Genomic DNA, 14,883 nt, shown 5'->3' with positions numbered 1-14,883 from the left:
AAAGAATAACGGAGCGGCTAAAAGAGGTCAATATATCTGAAATGCGCAGAGAGACACTGGTCAGAGAAATAGCAAGCATCGAACTTAAGCTAAAAGAATCCTTTAGGAGTCAGGAATCGCGGGAAGAACTAAAAGCTATAAATGAAATCGAAAGAAACCCAAAGTATTTCTTCTCCTATGCCAAATCAAAATCGAGAACAACGCCCAGTATTGGGCCCCTACTTAAACAAGATGGGTCCTACACAGATGACAGCAAGGAAATGAGTGAGCTACTCAAGTCCCAATATGACTCAGTTTTTAGCAAGCCGCTAACCAGACTGAGAGTCGAAGATCAAAATGAATTTTTTATGAGAGAGCCACAAAATTTGATTAACACAAGCCTATCCGATGTTATCCTGACGCCAAATGACTTCGAACAGGCGATAAATGACATGCCCATGCACTCTGCCCCAGGGCCAGACTCATGGAACTCTGTGTTCATCAAGAACTGCAAGAAGCCCCTATCACGAGCCTTTTCCATCCTATGGAGAGGGAGCATGGACACGGGGGTCGTCCCTCAGTTACTAAAAACAACAGACATAGCCCCACTCCACAAAGGGGGCAGTAAAGCAACAGCAAAGAACTACAGACCAATAGCACTAACATCCCATATCATAAAAATCTTTGAAAGGGTCCTAAGAAGCAAGATCACCACCCATCTAGAAACCCATCAGTTACACAACCCAGGGCAACATGGGTTTAGAACAGGTCGCTCCTGTCTGTCTCAGCTACTGGATCACTACGACAAGGTCCTAAATGCACTAGAAGACAAAAAGAATGCAGATGTAATATATACAGACTTTGCAAAAGCCTTCGACAAGTGTGACCATGGCGTAATAGCGCACAAAATGCGCGCTAAAGGAATAACAGGAAAAGTCGGTCGATGGATCTATAATTTCCTCACTAACAGAACACAGAGAGTAGTCGTCAACAGAGTAAAGTCCGAGGCAGCTACGGTGAAAAGCTCTGTTCCACAAGGCACAGTACTAGCTCCCATCTTGTTCCTCATCCTCATATCCGACATAGACAAGGATGTCAGCCACAGCACCGTGTCTTCCTTTGCAGATGACACCCGAATCTGCATGACAGTGTCTTCCATTGCAGACACTGCAAGGCTCCAGGCGGACATCAACCAAATCTTTCAGTGGGCTGCAGAAAACAATATGAAGTTCAACGATGAGAAATTTCAATTACTCAGATATGGTAAACATGAGGAAATTAAATCTTCATCAGAGTACAAAACAAATTCTGGCCACGAAATAGAGCGAAACACCAACGTCAAAGACCTGGGAGTGATTATGTCGGAGGATCTCACCTTCAAGGACCATAACATTGTATCAATCGCATCTGCTAGAAAAATGACAGGATGGATAATGAGAACCTTCAAAACTAGGGAGGCCAAGCCCATGATGACACTCTTCAGGTCACTTGTTCTATCTAGGCTGGAATATTGCTGCACTCTAACAGCACCTTTCAAGGCAGGTGAAATTGCCGACCTAGAAAATGTACAGAGAACTTTCACGGCGCGCATAACGGAGATAAAACACCTCAATTACTGGGAGCGCTTGAGGTTTCTAAACCTGTATTCCCTGGAACGCAGGAGGGAGAGATACATGATTATATACACCTGGAAAATCCTAGAGGGACTAGTACCGAACTTGCACACGAAAATCACTCACTACGAAAGCAAAAGACTTGGCAGACGATGCACCATCCCCCCAATGAAAAGCAGGGGTGTCACTAGCACGTTGAGAGACCATACAATAAGTGTCAGGGGCCCGAGACTGTTCAACTGCCTCCCAGCACACATAAGGGGGATTACCAACAGACCCCTGGCAGTCTTCAAGCTGGCATTGGACAAGCACCTAAAGTCAGTTCCTGATCAGCCGGGCTGTGGCTCGTACGTTGGTTTGCGTGCAGCCAGCAGCAACAGCCTGGTTGATCAGGCGCTGATCCACCAGGAGGCCTGGTCACAGACCGGGCCGCGGGGGCGTTGACCCCCGAAACTCTCTCCAGGTAAACTCCAGGTAAACTAAACAAATACAGTGAAATATATTTTTTTCGTTAGGTTCAGAATGATTTTGGCGAAATTATTGCATACACAAATTTTCACTTGTCTTATATGGCAAGATGAGCGTTGCTATTTAAGCCAAGATCGCAAATTCTGCCTATTCGGCACGACATATATATACACTATATAAAATATTCACAGAGCCTCGTGAGGATTTGGTGGCATTAATTAACCTTGTCAAACCCTGTGTAAAGAGAGAGAGAGAGAGAGAGAGAGAGAGAGAGAGAGAGAGAGAGTTCTACTGTCTTTTCTATTGCAGCAGGTGATGTTCTCTGATGAATCAACCATTGCAGTGCTGGATGACCGTGTGCTGACCGTAAGAATGCAGCCAGGTGAGGAATTTATGCTTAAATGCCTGAAGAAGACGGTCAAATTTCCTCAGAAAATCATGGAGTGGGGAGCCATTTCTGTTCATGGAAGAAGTAGTTTGCATATTGTTGAGGATACCATGAACCAAGTTAAGTATACAGAAGTACTACAACGCCAGTTACTGTCTCAGATAAGAGATTGGTATGGTGATGGACAATGGATATTCCAAGTAGACTCAGTCCCATGTCACAACAAAATCAGTAAAGACATGGTGTGCCCAAAATGGCGTTTAGCTACTCCCATGGGCTGGAAATTCCTCTGACACGAATGTTTTTGAGAGTTCATGGTCTGTACTGAAGGGCGAAGGTTCTCTACACATGCTGCTATGTATGATAATCAATGTAACTGCATCTGTGTATACCTGAATAAACTTACTTACACCTGTGGTCAAGACAAAAATTTGCCGGTTCCAGTAAGAAGACAATTCCTGAAAGCGACCAAAAAAAAAAAGCACTAGAAATAATTGGTCTTACGACAATAAAACTCAACATAAAATGCTGTTTTTACAACAAATATCTCCTTTAAACAGAGCTGTGTAACCATAACCCGGACCTCAACCTCCTCATTGACACATCTTAAACTCTTGGGCTACAGTACCTTCGAAAAATGTAGAGGATCAAATAATGGGGAAAAGCATTTAGGATAAAAGAAGGACTATAGTTATTTTAGGAGCATTGGAACCTATTATACGTACGTGTCTGTTTGTGATGAAAACAAATGCGAGCTCAGCTACTCACGCGAGCATTTGTCCTGCCACTCAACATATGTTGGAACGTTGAAACCTCTTATTATGAATATATCTCACTTGCCAATTTTTTTTTTTGGTATACGTAATTACACTTTACGTTACACATGATAGCAGACAGACCACAAGGCTTTTCTCCTCCTCCCTGTATGTACATAACACACAGTTCAGCAAATTTCTGTTCATCTCTTATATTACTTTGTCCCTCCTTACCACATATAATGGTCACTAATCCTTGTATCCTTGTCTAGGACAGGATGTGTGAGGTCTGGATGCATGAGACCATGATGTGTGAGGTCTGGATGCATGAGACCATGATGTGTGAAGCCAGGATGCATGAGACCATGATGTGTGAGGTCTGGATGCATGAGACCATGATGTGTAAGGCCAGGATGCATGAGACCATGATGTGTGAGGCCAGGATGCATGAGACCAGGATGTGTTAGGCCAGGATGCATGAGACCAGGATGTGTTAGGCAAGGATGCATGAGACCAGGATGTGTTAGGCCAGGATACATGAGACCAGGATGTGTTAGGCCAGGATGCATGAGACCAGGATGTGTGAGGCCAGGATGCATGAGACCAGGATGTGTTAGGCCAGGATGCATGAGACCAGGATGTGTGAGGCCAGGATGCATGAGACCATGATGTGTGAGGCCAAAATGCATGAGACAGAATGTGTTAGGCCAGGACGCATGAGACCATGATGTGTGAGGCCAGGATGCATGAGACCAGGATGTGTTAGGTCAGGATGCATGAGACCATGATGTGTAAAACCAGGATGCATGAGACCAGGATATGTGAGGCCAGGATGTGTGAGGCCAGAATGCATGAGACCAGGATGTGTGAGGTCAGGATGCATGAGACCATGATGTATGAGGCCAGGATGCATGATACCATGATGTGTTAGGCCAGGATGCATGAGACCATGATATGTGAGGCCAGAATGTGTGAGGCCAGGATGCATGAGACCAGGATGTGTTAGGCCAGGATGTGTGAGACCAGGATGTGTTAGGCCAGGATGCATGAGACCTTGACGTGTTAGGCCAGGATGCATGAGACTATGATGTGTGAGGCCAGGATGCATGACACCAGGATGTGTGAGGCCAGGATGTGTGAGGCTAGGATGTGTGAGGTCAGGATGCATGACACCAGGATGTGTTAGGCCAGGATGCATGACACCAGGATGTGTTAGGCCAGGATGTATGAGACCAGGATTTGTGAGGTCAGGATGCATGAGACAAGGATGTGTGAGGCCAGGATGTGTGAGGTCAGGATGCATGAGACCAGGATGTGTTAGGCCAGGATGCATGAGACCATGATGTGTTAGGCCAGGATGCATGAGACCAGGATGTGTGAGGTCAGGATGCATTAGACCAGGATGTGTGAAGCCAGGATGTGTGAGGCCAAAATGTGTGAGGCCAAGATGCATGAGACCAGGATGTGTTAGGCCAGGACGCATGAGACCATGATGTGTAAGACCAGGATGCATGAGACCAGGATATGTGAGGCCAGGATGTGTGAGGCCAGAATGCATGAGACCAAGATGTGTGAGGCCAGGATGCATGAGACCAGGATGTGTTAGGTCAGGATGCATGAGACCATGATGTGTAAGACCAGGATGCATGAGACCAGGATATGTGAGGCCAGGATGTGTGAGGCCAGAATGCATGAGACCAGGATGTGTGAGGCCAGGATGCATGAGACCAGGATGTGTGAGGCCAGGATGCATGAGACCATGATGTGTTAGGCCAGGATGCGTGAGACCAGGATGTGTGAGGCCAGGATATGTGAGGCCAGAATGTGTGAGGCCAGGATGCATGACACCATGATGTGTTAGGCCAGGATGCATGAGACCATGTTGTGTTAGGCCAGGATGTGTTAGGCCAGGATGTGTGAGACCAGGATGTGTTAGGCCAGGATGCATGAGACCAGGATGTGTTAGGCCAGGATGCATGAGACCAGGATGTGTTAGGCCAGGTTGCATGAGGCCAGGTTGCATGAGGCCAGGTTGCATGAGGCCAGGTTGCATGAGGCCAGGTTGCATGAGGCCAGGTTGCATGAGGCCAGGTTGCATGAGGCCAGGTTGCATGAGGCCAGGTTGCATGAGACCAGGATGTGTGAGGGCAGGATGCATGAGACCATGATGTGTTAGGCCAGGATGTTTTAGGCCAGGATGTGTGAGACCAGGATGTGTTAGGCCAGGATGTGTGAGACCATGATGTGTTAGGCCAGGATGCATGAGACCAGGATGTGTTAAGTCAGAATGTGTGAGACCAGGATGTGTGAGGCCAGGATGCATGAGACCGAGATGTGTTAGGCCAGGATGTGTGATACCAGGATGTGTGAGGCCAGGATGCATGAGACCATGATGTGTTAGGCCAGGATTCTTGAGACCAAGATGTGAGGCCAGGATGCATGAGACCAGGATGTGTGAGGCCAGGATGCATGAGACCAGGATGTGTTAGGCCAGGATGCATGAGACCAGGATGTGTTAGGCCAGGATGCATGAGACCAGGATGTGTTAGGCGAGGATGAATGAGACCAGGATGTGTGAGGCCAGGATGAATGAGACCAGGATGCATGAGACCAGGATGCATGAGACCAGGATGTGTGAGGCCATATAGCAGTACGTAACTGATTTCAGCTAGGCCTGTTTCTTCTTGTTGATTCGCCGGTATTCTCCCGGCCCGGGCCTTTTCCAAGTGGTGGCCCGGCCTTGGCTCCCTGTCGAGGGAGTGTCTGAGACCTAAGTCTCCCATGGGAGGAGGCACAAGTAGCCCTCATCTTTGGGATCAACTGTCCCCAGGCCTAGCCACATTCCCCGCCCTCACGGGGCTCGTAAGGAGAAGCTAGGCCTCTCTGGTCTGCCATCCCCGCCTCAAGGGGGCTAATGGGAATGACAGTCTTGTGAGCTGCAAGCTCCGGCTCAGGCACCTACCCTACAAGAGCTGGGCATGGTCTCGATTAGGCCTGTTTACCTTGCACTTGTAGTAAATAAAGATATTATTATTATTATTATTATTATTATTATTATTATTATTATTATTATTATTATTATTATTATTATTATTATTATTATTATTATTATTATTATTATTATTATTATTATTATTATTATTGCTCTGGTGGTTAACGCTCTCGCTTCACACGCTGAGGGTCTGGGTTCGATTCCCAGCCAGAGTAGAAACATTGGACGTGTTTCTTTCCACCTGTTGTCTATGTTCCCCATCAGTAAAATGGGTACCTGGGTGTTAGTCGACTGGTGTGGGTCGCATCCTGGGACAAAACTGACCTAATTTGCCCTAAATGCTGAGCATAACAAGGGATTTCTATATAGTAGTATGTCACTGATGTCAGCTAGGCCTGTATCTCATGTACTTGTAGTAAATAAAGATATTATTATTATTATTACTATTATCTTATGTTATTTAGTACTAGCTGTTTAATTTAGTGTACCTTATTAATTTAGTTTCTATGAAATTGTTTTCTTTTTCGTCTAGGAAGGTAAACTATAAATTATTTCTGAAAACAGGACTGGTCCTTGCGAGGCATTTGGCAGGTCATTTATATTGATGAGCAAATAATAATGAGCCAAGGACGCTATCCTGAGGCACACCTATGCTGATAGTTTGTGTTAATAAGGTAGTATCATTGAGTGTCACTTGTTGGCGTTTGTCGGTGAGGTTTAAGTAAGTTTATTTAGGTACAGGTACACATAACAATATTACACAGATTATCTTACATAGTAATATGTATATGTTTAAATTACGTAGGATAACCCAGTAAAGTCAGATAAAGTGACTTATATCCACTGGGGTGGGACTTTATATATGGAAGAACAATGTAAATAAGACAGGCTGGGAGGCTGATCTCCGGGTTGAAAATCCGAACAAAATCTTATCTCTTATCTTACCACTAGTATTATAATTCTCTAGTTTCTGCATCAGGATGTTGTAGTTTACAATGTCAAATGTTTTTTTAGATCAATAAAGAGGCTCACTGGGTATACATTATTTTCTAGAGATGAATAGACTAAGTCTAGCATCATGTTGATAGAATCATTAGTACTTTCTCTTGACCTGAAAGCCAGCTATGGCAACATGAGCTAGCCTAAGTATATAAGAGAAAGCTTTGGTTTCAAGAAATTTATTAAACAGAATTGCAATGATTGGTGAGAGCAACACCAGTCATATATATGAATGTTGAAACACTTATTATTACGTACTTTTTTTTAGTGCATTCATGATAAAGTTGATATGTTAGCCAAGAAGAGTATCGAGAAGGAGAATGTAGAATATAACTTTGGTATAACTGTGTCTAGCATTAGGAATAATATTAGGAGAGAAGTAAATAATGAAAATGATTGTTATAGGAATGCAGTTAGAAGCCTGAGTAGATCTATAACCCACTATGATAACATGAACGTAGATAAGTATGTTTATGGAGCAACTTGCAATGTGAACAGACTGACTGATGTTGTAGTGGCCAGGCTTAGGCTTGGTTACAAGTACTTCTGGCAGTTTGGGAGACACACAGATGATGATCAAACTAAATGTAAATTATGTGATCAGGCATATGGTCACTCTCTTGAACACTATGTGCTTAATTGTCCACTCATTGAGGAATACAGAGACAGACAGTATAATAACCTATGTGACATGTCAAGATATCTTATTAATGAAAATAAGATACCAGATATACTAAGCAAATTTCCTAAATTTGCTTGTAACAGATAAGTGAACTATAGATATGTAGATATAAATCCATATGTATTCCTGTTAACCCTTTGGGGCCTTGTTCCTAGGCCTTTTGTGTATCCATATGCTCTCGCGCTACCGTCCACAGGATGGATATGGGGTGCACAATAAACTAGCCACTTCGGTGGCAAAATCTAAAAAATCTAAAATCTTTGTAGAATTTGTGGAGAGAGAGAGGGAGTCTTGATTACTGCCACTGAGGGAGTCTTGATTACTGCCACTGAGGGAGTCTTGATTACTGCCACTGAGGGAGTCTTGATTACTGCCACTGAGGGAGTCTTGATTACTGCCACTGAAGGAGTCTTGATTACTGCCACTGAGGGAGTCTTGATTACTGCCACTGAGGGAGTCTTGATTACTGCCACTGAGGGAGTCTTGATTACTGCCACTGAGGGAGTCTTGATTACTGCCACTGAGGGAGTCTTGATTACTGCCACTGAGGGAGTCTTGATTACTGCCACTGAGGGAGTCTTGATTACTGCCACTGAGGGAGTCTTGATTACTGCCACTGAGGGAGTCTTGATTACTGCCACTGAGGGAGTCTTGATTACTGCCACTGAGGGAGTCTTGATTACTGCCACTGAGGGAGTCTTGATTACTGCCACTGAGGGAGTCTTGATTACTGCCACTGAGGGAGTCTTGATTACTGCCACTGAGGGAGTCTTGATTACTGCCACTGAGGGAGTCTTGATTACTGCCACTGAGGGAGTCTTGATTACTGCCACTGAAGGAGTCTTGATTACTGCCACTGAGGGAGTCTTGATTACTGCCACTGAGGGAGTCTTGATTACTGCCACTGAGGAGTCTTGATTACTGCCACTGAGGGAGTCTTGATTACTGCCACTGAGGGAGTCTTGATTACTGCCACTGAGGGAGTCTTGATTACTGCCACTGAGGGAGTCTTGATTACTGTCACTGAGGGAGTCTTGATTACTGCCACTGAGGGAGTCTTGATTACTGCCACTGAGGGAGTCTTGATTACTGTCACTGAGGGAGTCTTGATTACTGCCACTGAGGGAGTCTTGATTACTGCCACTGACGGAGTCTTGATCACTGCCACTGAGGGAGTCTTGATTACTGCCACTGAGGGAGTCTTGATTACTGCCACTGAGGGAGTCTTGATTACTGCCACTGAGGGAGTCTTGATTACTGCCACTGAGGGAGTCTTGATTACTGCCACTGAGGGAGTCTTGATTACTGCCACTGAGGGAGTCTTGATTACTGTCACTGAGGGAGTCTTGATTACTGCCACTGAGGGAGTCTTGATTACTGCCGCTGAGGGAGTCTTCATTACTGCCACTGAGGGAGTCTTGATTACTGCCACTGAGGGAGTCTTGATTACTGTCACTGAGGGAGTCTTGATTACTGCCACTGAGGGAGTCTTGATTACTGCCACTGAGGGAGTCTTGATTACTGCCACTGAGGGAGTCTTGATTACTGCCACTGAGGGAGTCTTGATTACTGCCACTGAGGGAGTCTTCATTACTGCCACTGAGGGAGTCTTCATTACTGCCACTGAGGGAGTCTTGATTACTGCCACTGAGGGAGTCTTGATTACTGCCACTGAGGGAGTCTTCATTACTGCCACTGAGGGAGTCTTGATTACTGCCACTGAGGGAGTCTTGATTACTGCCACTGAAGGAGTCTTGATTACTGCCACTGAGGGAGTCTTGATTACTGCCACTGAGGGAGTCTTCATTACTGCCACTGAGGGAGTCTTGATTACTGCCACTGAGGGAGTCTTCATTACTGCCACTGAGGGAGTCTTCATTACTGCCACTGAGGGAGTCTTCATTACTGCCACTGAGGGAGTCTTGATTACTGCCACTGAGGGAGTCTTCATTACTGCCACTGAGGGAGTCTTCATTACTGCCACTGAGGGAGTCTTCATTACTGCCACTGAGGGAGTCTTGATTACTGCCACTGAAGGAGTCTTGATTACTGCCACTGAGGGAGTCTTGATTACTGCCACTGAGGGAGTCTTCATTACTGCCACTGAGGGAGTCTTGATTACTGCCACTGAGGGAGTCTTGATTACTGCCACTGAGGGAGTCTTCATTACTGCCACTGAGGGAGTCTTCATTACTGCCACTGAGGCATTAACTAACTTGAGTAATAGTTTTTGGAATTTTGCTGGCAATGTTAGTTCTTATAGTTCAGAACGAGGCATTTTAGTTTATTTACAATATCAAATATGACTGGTGGGTTCATCAGGTTTGCTCAGTACAATTCTTTGGTGGACGTCAAAATTTTGCGTGAGTCTAGTATTTGAGAAAGTGTTTTTCAGGTCATTTTGATGTCGCCTTTTATTGGAATTTGCTGGCATAATGCAGTTTAGATTTTTTATAAGCATATTAAGTACTGATGCATATCTTTTTGGCAGTTCTTTAAGAGTTAAACTTATTTTGTTTGGGTTTTCATAGATATGTTGCTTGTCACTAGTCTTTTAAATGTGACTTATTTCTCTTTTAAAAGACAACGTTTCTTGAAGAGGCATTGCATTGTGTGGAGGAAAATTTGGACACCAGTGAATATCCTGAACAAAAATTTAATTCTCTGCCAATCAATGGTACTTATAAACATGAAAAAAAAATATTTACTGAAATTTCGACGTGGAACTTTAAAGAAATATTTTGGGTGACTATTAGTGATTTGGTTACGTTGGTAACAAGAAAAGTTGAGTATTGATCAGATGTGTTTTAAGAGTGATAATGTCAGCTTGGGGAGGAACTGTTATGGTTGTCCAGATATGGTCAAGAGAAGATGATGTTTCAGTAATTTTCGTAGATTTAGTTACTGAAAGTAACAGTAAGCAATTACATATGTTTAGGAAGTCAGATATTTTGTTTATGATTAGTTTTTTAAGGTGCCTGTGCCGGTAAGGGAAGATCTATCAACAGCTCCTTTTTTTGATATGGCACTTACGTTTTAAGGTTAAATTTTGCAAATACGTATTCCCCATGTTCATCTCTGGTGCATGCAGAGTGTGTCTTGCACTTCATTGGTATAGTACTGCATATTGCAGTGCCACCTCCTTTTTGATCAGATTTAATTGTATGGCTGTGCTCCCAAGTAAACTGTAGATGTCTTTTGAGTCATGTTTTAGCCAGGTTTTTGTTAGAATAATGAAAGTTAAGTTATCATTTAGTGACTCAAGGAGTGCTGCAATTTTCCAGTATCTCTTTGACATTATCTGACCAGTAGCACACATATTTGATTAGTTATGTTGTTCGTTTAATCCTTTTAGCGGCCCATGTCAGCATGCATGGTCTTCGACACTTTCTCTTCCAAGGTCGTTGGCAGGACAAATTTTCTAATATGTGCTTTCTCAGGCCTTTCCCATACACGATACAGTAGATCTCATGAATGATCGGCATGCTTACACAGATCACTGATTTTAAGGCTTCTCTCAAAGAGCGGTCGACCGTATTTAGAGTGGCCAAAGTCCAGGAAGACACGGTTCCGATAAACTGGAATAGTGTGTGCATTTTGTGTCTATTTTTTCAACAACTTGTCGGTATCACATACCATTGCGACCTGTAATGCTGTGTTTACCTCTTGCGGGTCGCAGCAAAAACAACAGTTAATTATTTGAAGGATTCTGAAATACCTCAGTACCAAGTCCTCGTTCAAAGAGAAGGTGGCAGAAAGAAGGAAAGCCTTTCAATTGCATTCCTGTCAAGAAAAATGATCGGGAAAAAAAGGCTAGCAGCGATCATAATGCTAAACTGTGTGTCAACTGACTTCCCACACACCTACACAGTCCACATTTCGCCTCAGGTAAGCATTCGTGTTTATCATGCCCTTCAAGGAACGTGCCATGATGCAGGTGTTTACCATGCCCTTCAAGGAACGTGCCATGATGCAGGTGTTTACCATGCCTTTCAAGGAACGTGCCATGATGCAGGTGTAAGGAATTTAACCCGACGAACTGAAATGAATGTTACTGACTTCCAAACCAGTAGCGTTATATGACCGTAGGTAATTAGCACCCTCCCAGATTATAATAATAATTATAACAATAATAATAATGGCTTTACTGTTATTATTGCTATTAGTATTATTATTATTACTATTATAATTTTTACCATAAAGGCAAAAAAAAAAATTCTTAAAACAATCATATATATTGTGAAAGGAATCCATACACATGCACAGATACACAGATTATTCGATACACAGAGGGCCGATACACAGATTCGCTCTGTAGACTTCGTCCTGTACGGTCACAGACGCTCCTGCTCTTGTCAACCAGTCGCTCTACGATCCCCGTTGGGAAGGGAAACCTCTACCACTTCTACGATGTCTCATCGTGTGAGGATTAAACTCAGGACTGCTGTCATTAACGACGCCACGAAGCTTGAACTTGCGTCCTCTCTCAACACCAGTCTGCAAGTCAAGTTCTCAAACATTACTTCTCTGAAAGAAGCTTTCCTCGTCACCTTTCTTGATGATGAAGAAGCTGACAAGGTATTCACACCTACTGCAACGAAGATTTTAGAAGACCGTGGCTTTACCATCTCCAGCTCACCTTACATGCTAGCTAAATGATCTGTGTTCATGAAACGCCTTGATAGGTTCATCACGAACATGTCTACCGAGGACATCAAGTCATCACTTGAAGACCTAAACACCTAGGCCAAGATTGACTCCATTGTGAAGATCCCCAACGCTTCCTCGATGCTCAAGGTCACGTTTCCTGACGTCACCATGGCAACCAGAGCATTGTCGGATGGCCTGACCTTCTTTTATTACTTCATCATCCCTCGACAAATTGAGCAAGAACGCTTCAACCATATAACACCTTGTTGGACGTGCTACTCATACAATCATTCAACTACCGACTGTTATGTGAAGAACAAGATCTGTTCCACTTATGAGTCTGAAGGTCACGACTTTCGTTCCTGCACTTCTACTTCTGCTCCCACCTGCATCAACTGTAAGAGTGACCACTATACTCTGGCAGCCAAATATCCTGTTCGTAAGGAAATCCTTTCAATGAAGCTAAAGGAAGACCTTAAGAAGACAACAGGCAACTCTCCTACGTATGCTGCAATAGCCAAGCTTCAGTCTACTACCGCCAAGATTCTACAAGCCACTCAGCAGCCTCCACCACACACCGCCTCTCCTCTACCAGACGATATCTCAACAAAATTTTATTACTGCATGATGTATGCACACATGCAAAATGCAGCAAACCCGGGTTCTTTCCACACATCTATGAATGAAATTCTTGCCCTCAACAACATGCATCATTCAACTTCCCAGCTAGTCCTCCTTCAGCTGATATTTTAAAGATAATTCCGAAAATCGTCAGCTTCGAGGCACCAGATGACTTGCAAGATATGTTATCTGCAAGCGCCACCTGCTCTACTTCGGAATCCACCAATGAGAGACCACCTCCTCCTCAAGCCACCACCACTGCCAAGAACCAATCAGAGGCCTCGCTGCCCGCCGAGCCTCCGACTCCCCACCAATGAGAAACTGCCTGCTGTACCTCCTGCCGCCACCACTGCCAAGAACCAGTCAACGACCTCGCCTTCCAACAACACTGCCATTGTTCAATCAGCAACCTCGCCTGCTTCTGCTACTGAGTCTCCACACCTCTATACCTGGTATCTTGTTCTATACCATGCCACAGTTTACCACCGATGTGGAAAATACTGTATATATTTTCCAGAAATTCAGTATTTATATGTAAATAGATGGCCATACTATATTTAATAATATTTGTCATAGAAAACGGAAAGCCTGCGTCTGCGCAGACGAGACACTCGCCATCTTGGTTTTGAATTGGATACAACGTTAATATAATGGGAAGAATTTTTCGTGCTCTAGAGGTTAAAATTGGATTGACACCTCTCAAATAGGAGGCGAAATTGTTGGATGTGCATTCCTGCATAACTTGAGATATCAGACGACTGGACAAGACAGCTCCATGAACCTCAGATAAGCTCTCTAGATTTGTGCATAATTCTGGCCAGTGTTTTCATAACTTTAGTTAGTGAGATTTTTCTGAGTATGATACAACTTAATATCCAGTCAAATTGGTGAGTGATATTAAGATATATTTTCCTTCTGTTATGTGTATGTGAATTTATGTATAATCATTTTTTAATATACAGTCCACAAATTTATATATTTACCAGTATTCCTGGTGTATGTATATTTCATTTAATTAATAGGTCCAGAGCAACTTGTGGTTATGACAGTGGTAGGTATCTAAGGGGGACATTTTTTGCGACCTAGGTGTCCCAAATTCCTACTTGTCTATGTAACATTAATAAATAATAATTATCTTTGTTATCATTTACTGTTATGTACATAATTAGTTACATTCAGATAAATGCAATTTTCCACAACCGAAATGTTTCTCCCAGAACTAGCCCAGCGACTTCGAGATGGCACGGTTAAGTTTGTAAACTTGGTAGCAGCACCACTGTTGATGAGGTACTCCGCGTCCTCAAGAACCCTGCTTCTCCCGACAGGTATCCTTATCAAGTGATGCGCCTCTCCAGAACGAAGTTCAGCGCTGTCCAAAACGGATATATTTATTAAGAAGCTTTCCTCCAACCATTCACTTGCCTTTCCTGCCTCTCTGCTGCCATCGCTCTCGACACCCCTTCCTGGGAGCCAAGTACCGACGTCCTTCATCCCTCTCCATACGAGCCTGCAGTACATTGTACCACTTGCGCTATTTGAGTTGAGATTGTGAAAGATCAGACCTTATAACTGCAGCCAAGTAACACTCACGTTGACAGTAACATATTTGATTAAGCATGTACATTCGTATTTTTAAAAATAACAGGAGCACGCATTCACGAAGATATGAAGTTTAGATAAAAAAATATTTTAAGATTAAATAGATTTTACTATACCTTGTACTGATGACGCTGGAC

Source organism: Cherax quadricarinatus, chromosome 5, assembly GCF_038502225.1.
Source record: "Cherax quadricarinatus isolate ZL_2023a chromosome 5, ASM3850222v1, whole genome shotgun sequence".
Lineage (NCBI taxonomy): Eukaryota > Metazoa > Arthropoda > Malacostraca > Decapoda > Parastacidae > Cherax > Cherax quadricarinatus.
This window is presented reverse-complemented; position numbering follows the sequence as displayed.